This window comes from Bufo bufo, chromosome 11 (genome assembly GCF_905171765.1).
Source record: "Bufo bufo chromosome 11, aBufBuf1.1, whole genome shotgun sequence".
In the NCBI taxonomy this organism is placed as follows: domain Eukaryota; kingdom Metazoa; phylum Chordata; class Amphibia; order Anura; family Bufonidae; genus Bufo; species Bufo bufo.
This window is the reverse complement of record NC_053399.1, coordinates 27,869,318-27,884,018: the sequence shown is the minus strand read 5'-3', so window position 1 is coordinate 27,884,018 and position 14,701 is coordinate 27,869,318. Positions and strand designations below refer to the sequence as shown.

General features: G+C 49.3%; 1 protein-coding gene across 3 annotated transcripts in view; it reads right to left on the bottom strand.

Annotated features, from left to right (window-relative positions):
* The window catches only part of PPP2R5E (protein phosphatase 2 regulatory subunit B'epsilon), a 68,381-nt gene extending 62,196 nt beyond the window's left edge, over nt 1–6,185 (bottom strand). For all 3 annotated transcript variants that reach the window (XM_040411758.1, XM_040411759.1, XM_040411760.1), the window contains exon 1: nt 5,794–6,185. The gene's annotated coding sequence lies outside the window, so the exon portion shown is untranslated. The remainder of the gene's footprint in view (nt 1–5,793) is intronic.
* Between the last annotated feature and the right edge of the window lie 8,516 nt (nt 6,186–14,701).

Sequence of the window (14,701 nt, the reverse complement as noted above, 5' to 3'; positions counted from 1 at the left end):
CTCCAGGTAAAGGATGAATATGCACCAAGCGGCCCACATGACGTGGAAGAAAAGGGGATTCATCTCAGCAGGCCGTCTCCTTCCGTTGCCCCACAGCTCTGTTACGATGCTCACGTGCCCATTGTACGCTCTCACAGCAGTTGCCAGTTGGGCACTCCGACCCCTCTGCGGCTACACAGCCCCCATGCGATCAACACCTTTCCATCATAACCAGTATTAACATTTGTGCAATTCGCTCTGCACATGGGATAGCCTTCAATACCCAGACACATCAATGAGCCTCGGGCATCCACGACTACGTGGCCAGTTCACTGGACCACTCTCGGCTGGGCTGTACTAACCAATGTATAATGGGAACACCGCACAGGACCTGCTGCTTTGGAGAGGCTCTGGCCCAGTCGCAGAGGTAAGTCGTCCCTTGCCGGATCCTTACGCATGCCCATTTTTTCTGCTCCAGTTATGGCCGAGCGGTGTACGGTCCCCGAGCTCTGGCTGCAGGGTCTGTGACCTCAGGAGTCCTGACAAAGCCATACGCTCTGTGCGCGATACCTCCCCGAGGCACAGTACCGGAACAGAGTAGGCCATCACATCGGTAATTCATGAATACTTGAGGAAAAGGAACTGCGTGCCTTCATATAACGGTACAGTTCCTAAAGTGTCACAGGCACAGTATTACAGGCTTGTACCGCAATACTCTGTAATATAGCTGTATGCATGGGGGCAACCCATACAAAGCTGCCTGTGGAGGCAGCTCTCCATCTTTCTCTATGGAAAAGAGCCAAGTACACCCCCTCCCCCCATGGGTGTCCCTGGCTAAGGACTGGCACACCGTAGTGTACCGACACCATTTACCATAAAGGCGCCCAACAAAATCGAGCAGCGCCATCCAAACTGAGCTGTGAACGCCTAAAAGCCCTTTCTCGCACGTTGATGCTCGGGCAATTATGGGGAACGACCTGAGCATTCCCCTGATCTGGAGCAGAGGTGGAGAGCTGCTTTTACGTGTACTGGAATGAGTGATCGCTATTACGGTCCTTCATCCCCCATAACTATTTAATGTGTCGGTAGCAGAACCCTGTTTACACAGGAGAATGTGCCGCCAGCAAGCAGTGATCTTAAAGGGAACCTGTCACCGGGATTTTGTGTATAGAGCTGAGGACATGGGTTGCTAGATGGCCGCTAGCACATCCGTAATACCCCGTCCCCAAAGCTCTGTGTGCTTTTATTGTGTGAAAAAAAACGATTTGATACATATGCAAATTAACATAAAAGAGTCATATCTTACTTGTGTGACCAGAGAAGAGTCATATTTTCAAGCTCTGACTTATCTCAGGTTAATTTGCATATGTATTAAATAGTTTTTTTCTACACAATAAAAGCACACAGAGCTATGGGGACTGGGTATTGCGGATGTGCTAGCGGCCATCTAGCAGCCCATGTCCTCAGCTCTATACCCAAAATCCCGGTGACAGGTTCCCTTTAAGTGCCGTGCTAAAAGATGCGATCACCCAACAAACAAGCCAGGAGCTCATTCGTCAGGGGAACAACGCCATTTACACCAGGCAATTATCGGAAACGAGAGAGTTCCTACAAACGCCCATCCCCGATAATTGCCCCGACCCTCAGCCCTAGGGGTTAAGTTGACATTCAGAATGTCGGGTCTGGTTATCCCTGACGGCAGACTTCAAGGGGGAGTCCACTATTCATCCTCCACGTCCATTGTGCAGGTACAACCCTATAGCCTTCCCAGAGAGCCGAAGGTGAACAATACTTAGGGGTCTCCAAGTTCTCATAAAACTTTTCCATAGAAACTTACCAAAAGTTGTGATCATTGCAGGTCTGAGTGGAGACCCCCACCCATCTCTAGAACGAGGAGAGAGCGAAGCGTTCATTCGCATATCCCGCATTCTCTTATCATTTTAGCGACCGATGGTGGTCTCTGACCTCCCCTGATCAAAACTCAGTAACCCTTTAAAAGCAGGCATGCTCAACCTGCGGCCCTCCAGTGTTGCAAAACTACAACTTCCAGCATGCCCGAACAGCCTACAGCTATCAGCAGGGCATGATGGGAGTTGTAGTTTTGCAGCAGCTGGAGGGCCGCAGGTTGAGCATGCCTGCTTTAAAGGGTAGTTTCATGTTTTTGGGGGGTTTTTTGTGGTTGTTTTTAGAGGCAGATTTCTAATTTGGAGGAAGTTTTAAAGGAGTTTTTGGTTGAGGTTTCTCCGCTTTCCATTGACTTCCATGAAATCCACAATCAATTCTGCTTCCGAGAAGTAACCCGTCACTTCTTAAGTGTTTTTCCAAATCAGCTACCGAAAAAAGTGGCCCAGCAATAAGAACGTTCACAGACCTCAATAGAAAGCCCAAAACCATAGGCGCGGGTGACAAATATGAAGTGGATCGGCTTCCTGGATCGGGTTATTCGAAACCCTTTAAATTCCGGCTCAGTCACTACTACGGTCAGAAGTAGTTCCAAAACCCTTTAATCCTATAGTATCGCACAATGAAACACGCGCAACATGAAGCTCCTGGACCCTACCTACCCTGTGCCATTCATAATGCCTTCGGGGCTCCTCAAGTGCTAGGGCCCGGGCGCAACTGCTGCCGCTGCACCCTTCACCGATAATCCATCAGGTAGGAGTCCAAGCCCCCCCCCCCCCCCCCTACAGGGACACGGCATACAAGGGGGTCGGGAGCACCGTACACAGAAGCTCTTCCTATTACCTGCCTTATCAATTATTGAGGCCTCTTTAAGACGCAGGTGCAGCGTTCTTCCTTAACCCCTTCCGGCCTGTTCCACAAGGCCATTCATTCAGTGGCATTTCCAGGTGATGAAGCAGGAACGAGATTTTCCTGTAATTGCAGTTTGCACGACTTGCCATGCATCTATGCGAGGTATGCGGGAGGACAGGCTTCCCCGAGCCATCGGGTGCCAGTAATGGAGGAAAAAACGGAGCAGAAGGGGCGCATAGCACCCAGCCAAAATAACCATCGCGGCCATTCTACCGCAGCATCAGGGGTGGCCTTTTATACCTTCCAAGGGCCACGCTGCACACTTTAGGTCCCCGACTGCAAAGAGGCCACCCATAGGTGCTCACTCCCCATTGTATTCTATGGGGGATACGGAAAGTCTAGTGAGCGCGCTCAGCCGTTTCTGTAGCTCTATGGGGAGCAACTCTGCCTCTTAGACCACCTTAAAGAGGAGCTCTCCCCTCTGCGGACATGTCTGTTCCAGTATCTGCTTGCATTCCCCATGTAGTAATAATTCGGGAGTATTCTTATGTAAATAATGGTGCCGTTTCTCTAGTATTCCTACTATAAGCATATGAATAAGTAGAGAGCTGGGCGTTATTATTCCCCTTGTAAACGGGGCGCGTCCACGGGCAGCACTGATGAGACGATGTCAGGCTGTGGAGAGACACCTTCCCCAAGTAGTCAAACTTCTAATAGGAATAATGGCGGGAATACAATTATGTGCTAAAAGTGGCGACAGGCGGGGGACGGGACGCCCACTGTGTGTGACAAGAAGCCACGTAGGTGTGAAGCCGTGGACTATACAGCACCCCAGAGGAACGGGGGACCAGGGCGAGGAACCAAAGGCAGCGTCTGACCCCAGAGTCGTGGGTTGCCCATCACTGTTCTACATAGTGCACACAGAGGACAACTGAACTATGTGTCGTGCTAAAGGGGTTCTCCGAAAACGTAACACTGATGGTATTTCATTGGTGGGAGACCAATCAGCACCACGAAGGCCATACCTGGCACTGGAGCCCCTCCTAACTGCCCGATCACTGCGCTGGGTCCAGGTCTTCAGACTGCCACCTATTCATGGGCTATCCTAAGGACAGGTCCTCAGACTCAAGTCTCAGAGAACCCCTTTAAGGAACTGCATTATAAGCAACTCTCTAATATTCAGATAGTGCAGGTCCATAGGCAGCAGCCTGTATTCTGCCAATGCTAGGCTCGCAGAATCTGCCACCGCGATGGGACTCCGCACATCGAATGAGGGGATGAGCCAAGTGCAAGAACTACTACTACTGCTCTGGAGGTTGGATCCCTCCCATATATACAGTACATAGAGGTCCACACTACACAGTATGACTTCTGGATACTCCACACACTGGAGGTTAGATCCCCCCCATATCCACACTATGATATAGAATACATGTCATCTCTGTACCCTGGTGGTCAGATCTAAATATACACACACACACAGTATATTTATATGTCCACACTGCACAGTATATGGACAGGTATATATCTGTATACTACACACACACGAGGTTAGATCCCCCTATATCCACACTATGATATATCCGTATACTCCACACACTGGAGGTTAGAGCCCCCCCATATCCACACTATGATATATCCGTATACTCCACACACAAGGTTAGATCCCCCCATATCCACACTATGATATATCCGTATACTCCACACACTGGAGGTTAGATCCCCCCCATATCCACACTATGATATATCCGTATACTACACACACTGGAGGTTAGATCCCCCCCATATCCACACTATGATATATCCGTATACTACACACACTGGAGGTTAGATCCCCCCCATATCCACACTATGATATAGAATACATGTCATCTCTGTACCCTGGTGGTCAGATCTAAATATACACACACACACAGTATATTTATATGTCCACACTGCACAGTATATGGACAGGTATATATCCGTATACTCCACACACTGGAGGTTAGATCCCCCTATATCCACACTATGATATATCCGTATACACTCCACACACCGGAGGTTAGATCCCCCCCATATCCACACTATGATATATCCGTATACTACACACACTGGAGGTTAGATCCCCCTATATCCACACTATGATATATCCGTATACTCCACACACTGGAGGTTAGATCCCCCCCATATCCACACTATTATATATCCGTATACTCCACACACTGGAGGTTAGATCCCCCCTATAGCCACACTATGATATATCCGTATACTCCACACACTGGAGGTTAGATCCCCCCTATAGCCACACTATGATATATCCGTATACTCCACACACTGGAGGTTAGATCCCCCCTATATCCACACTATGATATATCCGTATACTCCACACACTGGAGGTTAGAGCCCCCCCATATCCACACTATGGTATATCCGTATACTCCACACACTGGAGGTTAGAGCCCCCCCATATCCACACTATTATATATCCGTATACTCCACACACACAAGGTTAGATCCCCCCATATCCACACTATGATATATCCGTATACTCCACACACCGGAGGTTAGAGCCCCCCCATATCCACACTATGATATATCCGTATACTCCACACACTGGAGGTTAGAGCCCCCCCATATCCACACTATGGTATATCCGTATACTCCACACACTGGAGGTTAGAGCCCCCCCATATCCACACTATGGTATATCCGTATACTCCACACACTGGAGGTTAGAGCCCCCCCATATCCACACTATGCTATATCCGTATACTCCACACACTGGAGGTTAGATCACCCCCATATCCACACTATGATATATCCGTATACTCCACACACTGGAGGCTAGAGCCCCCCCATATCCACACTATGATATATCCGTATACTCCACACACTGGAGGTTAGATCCCCCCATATCCACACTAGGATATATCCGTATACTCCACACACTGGAGGCTAGAGCCCCCCCATATCCACACTATGATATATCCGTATACTCCATACACTGGAGGCTAGAGCCCCCCCATATCCACACAGGGGGAGGGGCCCCTCAGACACACGGAGCAGGCATGTGTGGATTACCTTGGAGCTCTTAATAGGGATTAGAGATTTTGCAGGGGGTGTCCTGGTAACCGGCGCCGCTGGCAGAGGCTTCTCCCTCCCTCCCGTCCTTCCCTGTGGCTTGCTTCGCTCGCAGTCTAGGCCTCAGCGCTTCCCCCGGCAGCAGCTTGTTCCTGCGAGCCCCGGATAATCCTCCTTCCGTTCACAATCACCGCGAGAATCCCCGACAAGAAAAGGGAGTCACATTCCCTGGGCCTGTGGCTGTCCCTGGGGGGCAGAGGGAGAGGAGCGCTGCTGGCGGCGGTCAGGACGGGGCCCCCCTCTTGTCAATTTCCTCTCTATTGTCAATATCACTGGGCTGAGTCCATGGCACACAGAACACAAACACAACCTAACATGCCTGGCCGCTTAGCCCCGCCCTCCCTGCGCTGACGAACGATCAGGTTCAAAAAGGAGGGCGCCTTGTGATTGGCTGCGGCGCGCTGCTTCCACACCAGCAGAGAGGCGAGGGCCCAAGCCTAGCAAGCTAGGGTGAGAGTGCAGAGCGCTGGTAAAGGGGACGTGGGATTGGTCGGTGCGGGAAGTGCCCGGATGGAAGAGGGGGAAGGGCGGGTAACGCTGCGCAGGAATGGGGTGTTGTTTTCACTGCACTGGGGTGGGGTGGAACTACTGAAAGTGCTGAAACTTCATAGCAGAGGGCAGGCCTGGACCTAAGGTGCGGGGACTACAAGTAGCAGCGTGCCTCGCAACTACAGTGCTGCCGCAGGCCTTCACGTGAAGCCGTGGTTCTCCAGATTACTAATGTATGGTGTAGCCATAGAGCTGGGACTGTAATACTGCTCTGTGCATGTGGGACTGTAAGTGGCCCCAGTTCCCTGTGAGGTGTGTAAGGCCTTGTTCACACAGTGCTTGTGAAACTACAACTCCCAGCATGCACACTTTCTGTGCTCTTCCCCGCAGCAATGACTTGAGCGTGCTGGGAGTGGTAGTGCCGGAAATGGCTGATCCCAGCCATGCACATAGCCGTGTGTCCTCACCAAAAAATCATGTGCATGCGCTATGTTAGTCTCTAAACCTGCCCATTCAAGTCTGTGGAAACTGCTGTATCCAGTACGTGTTTTATGGACCGTTGCCAGCAGATACCCTGGGTATCCCCCGTTTCAGCGGGAGAGGACAAAATGGATCACCTTTCGTGGATGTCTGTGGCCAGCGCTGGAAAGCTGAGAGGTTAAGCCCTGTCCTTTGTGCATTGAAAGCGGTTATCCGTGAGGCCGCCACGTGATTTCAGCCCGGGAGTACGGCACGTGACCCCGGAAGTGTCGGCCGCATCTCGGCTGACCCCTTTAAAGGGGTTGTGTCTTCAGTAAATGGCATTTATTGTGTCGAGAAAGTTAATACAAGGCACTTACTAATGTATTGTGATTGTCCATATTGCCTCCTTCGCTGGCTGGATTCACCTTTCCATCACATTATACACTGCTCGTTTCCATGGTTACAACCACCCTGCAATCCAGGCGCAGTGGACGTGCGTGCACACTATAGGAAAAAATGCCGGCCTCTCTGGTGCCTGGGACAGTGGGAGCTGACACAGGCTGGTGCTTTTTCCCATGGTGTGCAAGCGCGACCACCGCTGATGGATTGCAGGGTGGTCATAACCATGGAAACGAGCAGTGTATAAAACGTGATGGAAAAATAAATGCATGTAACCTCTATGGGAGGTCCAAAAAGTAACCAAGTAAGCATAGAAGTAAATGGAGAGAGTCATGTATGTGCGGTCACCTCTCCCCTCAAAGCGGCAGTCAGACAGGGGTCCGGGTCCCACCTGTGGGGTGGATATGCCATAGATTTAGGAAAGTGGAAGGCTCCTCATAGACTGTAAAACAAGTCAGCGATGAAGACCTCTGACCGGTCTGGCGTCTTTATGACGCGCTGTTTTAGGTCTTTGTCTTTCCTGCAGCTTGTGAACTTCAGGTGGGAAAACCCTTTTAAGGGTCCATTCACACGTCCGTAGTGTATTGCGGATACGCAATACGGCCGTTGCCCCCATAGAACTCCCTATTCTTGTCCGCAATTGCAGACAAGAATAGGACATGTTCTATTTTTTTTTCTGAAGCCGCGGACCGGAAGTTCGGGGACGCACTTCAGAAATGCGGATGCAGACAGCTCAGTGTGTGCTGTCCGCATCCATTCCTGCCCTATAGAGAATGAATGGGTCCGCACCCGTTCCGGATAATTGCGGAACTGGTGCAGACACGATCTACAGACGTGTAAATGGCGCCTTCACACGCTGCAGATTTTGTTGCAACTGAAAATCAGTTCCATTCACGTAAATCCATGTGCTTGAGCCCCATTCAAATACATGGAACTGATTCCATCACGAAAAATTCTGCAACAAAATCCGCAGCATGTGAAGACGCCCTAAAACAGGCCTCATGCACACGACCGTATGTATTTTGCGGTCCGCAAAAAAAAACTGATCCGCAAAAAATACAGATGACGTCAATATGCATTCCGTATTTTACTGAACAGCCGGCCCCTAATAGAACAGTCCTATCGTTGTCCGTAATGCGGACAATGATAGGATATGTTCTATTTTTTTGCGGAACGGAAAGACGGAAACGGAATGCACACAAAGTAACTTCCGTTTTTTTTGTGAACCCATTGAAATGAATGGTTCCGTATACGGTCCGCAGAAAAAAACGGAACGGACACGGAAAGAAAATAAGTTCGTGTGCATGAGGCCTAAGGCTGGGACCTCGTCACACAACCAAAGATCGCTGGGTAGCACGGCAGCCATTGAATTAATGGGGCTGACCAGCAGTGGATTTTTTGGAGATTCTGGGGTCGCAGCTGTAGCAACCTCCGATTCGCGATGCTCGGTTCAAATGGCACAATGTGTATCAGGACCAAGATTGCCGTAAAGCTCCAGCCGTCATAAGCTCTCCAAGAGAAGTCCTATGTAGGGCGGAAACGATTACTCGATTGAATCGAGTAATTCGACACAAAAAAATCCTCGATGCAAACTTTTTGCATTGAGGATTCGTTTGTGTCATGTGACCACGGAGCGGGAGTAAAGCGCTTGTTATTACTCACCGCTCCGTGGTCACCTGCCGGCTTTCGGACAGCAGCTTCATCGCCACCCTCACCAATGGCTACATGATCAACCACCCGCTGGACAGGAGCAGGCAGAGCTGGACGCAGGTGGCCAGGCGCTTCTCTTCCATCACCAACATGGTCAAACAGACGGCGGGTCTGGAGGAGCAGAGTGCAGGGGGCCCCGGGAGGAAGTCCCGTATCCTGCTGGTGTTAGATGACCCCCACACCGGCTGGTGAGTCCTTGGCCGTTATATGTGCGCACCGGATCATAAGGGCCCTCACCTGCAGGGGCCCCGATGTACACAAGCTGTCCCCTGAGACAGTGCATTATGTTCCGCATAGACTGGGGGGAGCCCCTGGATCATGTCAGCTGTGGGGTCCCCAGCTTCCCCCAATGTACTGGTGTGCAAACTGGTTTACATTCCACAGGGACTGGGGGGTCTCCCTGTTTAATGTTAGGGGTCCCCAAATAAATGTATGCAAATAATTTCTTTATATTCCACATCCTGCATTCTAGGGCATCCCAAAAACTATATAGAAAATATATTATGTCATGTACACAGGGGTCCCTGTGTTAGATTGCCATAGGACCCCCAGCAAAATATATAGAAATTATATTATTGCTTTATACACTGCTCAAAAAAATAAAGGGAACACAAATATAACACATCCTAGATCTGAGTTAATTAAATATTCTTCTGAAATACTTGGTTCTTTACATAGTTGAATGTGCTGACAACAAAATCACACAAAAATTAAAAAATGGAAATCAAATTTTTCAACCCATGGAGGTCTGGATTTGGAGTCACCCTCAAAATTAAAGTGGAAAAACACACTACAGGCTGATCCAACTTTGATGTAATGTCCTTAAAACAAGTCAAAATGAGGGTCAGTAGTGTGTGTGGCCTCCACGTGCCTGTATGACCTCCCTACAACGCCTGTGCATGCTCCTGATGAGGTGGCGGAAGGTCTCCTGAGGGATCTCCTCCCAGACCTGGACTAAAGCATCTGCCAACTCCTGGACAGTCTGTGGTGCAACGTGACGTTGGTGGATAGAGTGAGACATGATGTCCCAGATGTGCTCAATTGGATTCAGGTCTGGGGAACGGGCGGGCCAGTCCATAGCATCAATGCCTTCGTCTTGCAGGAACTGCTGACACACTCCAGCCACATGAGGTCTAGCATTGTCTTGCATTAGGAGGAACCCAGGGCCAACCACACCAGCATATGGTCTCACAAGGGGTCTGAGGATCTCATCTCGGTACCTAATGGCAGGCAGCAGAACGTTCTCCGCGGCGTCTCCAGACTCTGTCACGTCTGTCACATGTGCTCAGTGTGAACCTGCTTTCATCTGTGAAGAGCACAGGGCGCCAGTGGCGAATTTGCCAATCTTGGTGTTCTCTGGCAATTGCCAAACGTCCTGCACGATGTTGGGTGGTAAGCACAACCCCCACCTGTGGACGTCGGGCCCTCATATCACCCTCATGGAGTCTGTTTCTGACCGTTTAAGCAGACACATGCACATTTGTGGCCTGCTGGAGGTCATTTCGCAGGGCTCTGGCAGTGCTCCTCCTGTTCCTCCTTGCACAAAGGCGGAGGTAGCGGTCCTGCTGCTGGGTTGTTGCCCTCCTACGGCCTCCTCCACGTCTCCTGATGTACTGGCCTGTCTCCTGGTAGCGCCTCCATGCTCTGGACACTACGCTGACAGACACAGCAAACCTTCTTGCCACAGCTCGCATTGATGTGCCATCCTGGATAAGCTGCACTACCTGAGCCACTTGTGTGGGTTGTAGACTCCGTCTCATGCTACCACTAGAGTGAAAGCACCGCCAGCATTCAAAAGTGACCAAAACATCTACCAGGAAGCATAGCAACTGAGAAGTGGTCTGTGATCACCACCTGCAGAACCACTCCTTTATTGGGGGTGTCTTGCTAATTGCCTATAATTTCCACCTGTTGTCTATCCCATTTGCACAACAGCATGTGAAATTGATTGTCACTCAGTGTTGCTTCCTAAGTGGACAGTTTGATTTCACAGAAGTGTGATTGACTTGGAGTTACATTGTGTTGTTTAAAGGGTTTCTGTCACCCTGCAAAACTCTTTTTTTTTTTTTTTTGGATAGTTAGATTCCTCATAGTGCGATATAGCAGAATATAATGCTCTTACTTACTTTCATGCGGCCGATTCTTTATAAAACGAACTTTTATAATATGTAAATGAGGGCTCTACCAGCAAGTAGGGCGTCTACTTGCTGGTAGCTGCTGCAGAAATCCGCCCCCTCGCCGTGTTGATTGACAGGGCCAGCCGTGATCTCCTCCTCCGGCCGGCCCTGTCAGTAATTCAAAAATCGCGCGCCTCGCGTCATTCGGCGCAGGCGCTCTGAGATGAGGAGGCTCGTATCCTCAGCACTCCCTCAGTGCGCCTGCGCCGATGACGTCTTCTCTTTCGGTGATGTCATCGGTGCAGGCGCACTGAGGGAGTGCTGAGGAGACGAGCCTCCTCATCTCAGAGCGCCTGCGCCGAATGACGCGAGGCGCGCGATTTTTGAATTACTGCCAGGGCCGGCCGGAGGAGGAGATCACGGCTGGCCCTGTCAATCAACACGGCGAGGGGGCGGATTGCTGCTGCGGCTACCAGCAAGTAGACGCCCTACTTGCTCTTAGAGCCCTCATTTACATATTATAAAAGTTTGTTTTATAAAGAATCGGCCGCATGAAAGTAAGTAAGAGCATTATATTCTCCTATATCGCACTATGAGCAATCTAACTAGCCCAAAAAAAAAAAATGAGTTTTGCAGGGTGACAGAAACCCTTTAAGTGTTCCCTTTATTTTTTTGAGCAGTGTATGTCATGTAGACAGAGGGCCCTGTATATGATCGCCATAGGGTCCCCAGCCCGCTCCTCAATAATATATATGGAAATTATTGCTCTATATGTCATGTAGACAGGGGCCCGGTGTCCAGGATCCCCCATACTGACTGGAGAGCTCCCCTTTTATGAGACCTCCTACACCATGTCCGTGTAATGTCTCCCAGTCACTGCTGGTACAGTATGTACTGTAATATATATATATATAGACGGGGATCCACATGTTTATGTTGTATACATGCACATAGATATAATATACATAACACTGCGTCTCTTCAGGAAAGTGACCGCTCGGAGAGAACTGTTGCATTATGGAAAGTACTGAGTATAATGTGTCATGTGTGATCCGCTGACAGACATAACATATATAGAGATGGTATTTTTTATTTTATTTTTGAGCGATATATAATATTGGTGACTAGGAATCTGGGGGGGGGGGGCTGATGAGTTTTTATAAAGAAAAACATTATTTTAATTAGTTTTTTGTTATTAGATTACTCAATTTCTAAAATAATCATTTACTGCAGCCCTAGTCCTATGTCAGGGGAGCAGCGGATCGCCACAGGTAGTGCTGAGCGAAGATGGATCTGAAGTCACTTCGGTCAAAACTTTGTTTGAGTGCTGTGCGGAGATTCACCTCCATACAGCATTCAAATGTATGGGCTCTGACAGGGGAAATTAGCTATTACCAAAGTCTTGCGGGACTTGAAAACCAGTTTAAAACTTGGATCTGAAGTTGGGGGGGGTGTCCCTACACAAGCCAATCATTGTGTCAGACTGCACAGGGACCCCAAATGGTAACGCCCTCCTGGACCTTCATTTCAAACTGCCGTTCATAACTTCTAGCAGGAATAATAAAGGAACGGCACATCCATAGAGTCAGAAGAATAGATGCTCCAGAATTTTTATTACATGGGGAATGCAAGTAGTTACTAAATGTCAGGAGAGGTGAGGGGTCCTCTTTAACAGCCGGTTCAGACCTGTGCGTTTTACAGCGCGTTCCTACACGCTGTGAAACGCTCAACAAGGAGAAACCAATGCTTCCCTATCGGCATGGTTCTCAGCTGGGTGTTTTACAGCGCGTACGATCGCGCTGTAAAACGCCCAACGCCCCAAGACGTTCAGGAGCTTCTTTGGGGCGTAGTGTCGGTCGTTCCCGTACATAGACTTCCGGGAACGCGCGACACTGGGCGTTCGCTTGTCTCTATATGCGCGTTTGCAAACGCCCGTACAATCGCGCATACAGAGCGTACGCTCTGGTGTGAACCCAGCGTAATACATAGATGAGCAGGTCTGCCATCTATGGGATGGGGAGCAGCAGCGCAGGGTACTACTCTCTGACGTCCATGTGCCCTAACGATGAATATGGAACGAGGCTTTCATCATGAGACCTAAAAAGTGCTAATATAAAATGACCCCCCAAGGACAGCAATCGTCATAAAATAATAAAAACGGAAACTCACTCGTTTCTTCTCCCAGCGCTGCCACTCAGATTCTCTTTGCCGGACCCTGTTTGTAAGTATACAGCCACATCTTTACTGCGGACAATCACTACCCTCAACGGTCTTGTACCATAAACAGTGGAGGCCAGTCCTTGGCTGCAGCAGCGTATACTGGCAGCAGCGACGTGGATAGCCACAGCGGGGGATTAAATGGGTAACTATATGTTGTTGTAGTAGTATTTTTGACAGTCGCTGGCTTGGGGAATTTGTTTATTAAGCAGGACGTACCTATAAAATACAGTGTACTGCCACAAAGAAGCACCGTGATCTGCAGGGGAATCACATCCATGGGTCATGGCTAGGGATGAGCAGGAGCTCCGTACAATATTAGAATGTATTGGCTCCGATGAGCCGAAGTTATAGACTTCGCGCAATAACTTCATAAATTAACTTGTACTGTAAAAAACCTTGGAACCGAACCAGAGTTCGGGAAATGGTTTTTACAGTACAAATTAATGTATGAAGTTATTGCGCGAAGTCTATAACGTCGGCTCATCAGAGCCAATACATTCTAGTACTGTACCGAGCTCCTGCTCCGTACAGTATCAGAACGAAGTTTCATCCCTAGCCATGGCCAATGCAAATCTGTGTTTTGCTAGTCTACAGGGAAGGGTTAACATAGAAAACTATTTCAACTATTGCATGGGTTGATGTAGTATGTGGACATGTCACTAATGACAGGTGAGTCAGCCGCAGGAAGCTCCTGAGTCAGGTGGGTGATTGGGTCAGGACGGATTGGGGCGTGAGGGCCTCTTATCTTCTTGGCGATTGTATTATGAATGAGTAACGTGGCAGTTCTTAGAATACATATTGAGGTAGGAAAGGTGAGCTCCAGGGGGACCCAGCTGCGCTCCTGACAGGTCTGCTTTAGTAAAAAATACGTGTTCTCCCCATCAGCTAAATGCTTAAAGGGGTTGTGCAAGAAGGGGGGGGGGGGGGAGGGTTGGTAAAGGGGTTCCAGTATTTTAACAGAAGAACTGCACAATGCTCAGATCTAAAAAAAAAAAAAAATGCTTAAAGGGCTTGCTCCATTACAACTTAGGATAGGGGATAAGTGATTGATCGGCAGGTGTCCAACCATTGGGGCCCTGCCATTTGAATAGAGGCATTCAAGCATCTGTGCTGCCACACCATTTAACTCTACAGCGACTGCTGGTGATAGCTGAGCACTTTTACTCTTATCTTTGGCCGTCACATAGAGTTGAGTGGATGAGTCGGACATTTACGCGCGTCTGCCACTCCATTCAAATGTGGAACATGGGCCCCAGCTGTCAGACCCCACCGATTAAAGGGATTCTCCTGGCTTCTCTTCTTGTTCAGCTGCATTGACTTATGAAAAGAAGCCCAACACATCTGATGAGAAGAGCCCGCAGCCTGTGAGTGCAGTGGGGACGGTGGCATAGGCGAAACGAGGGATGGGTAACTAAACAATTCCACAGGCCAGTTTTTTATAAAAAGCCTGG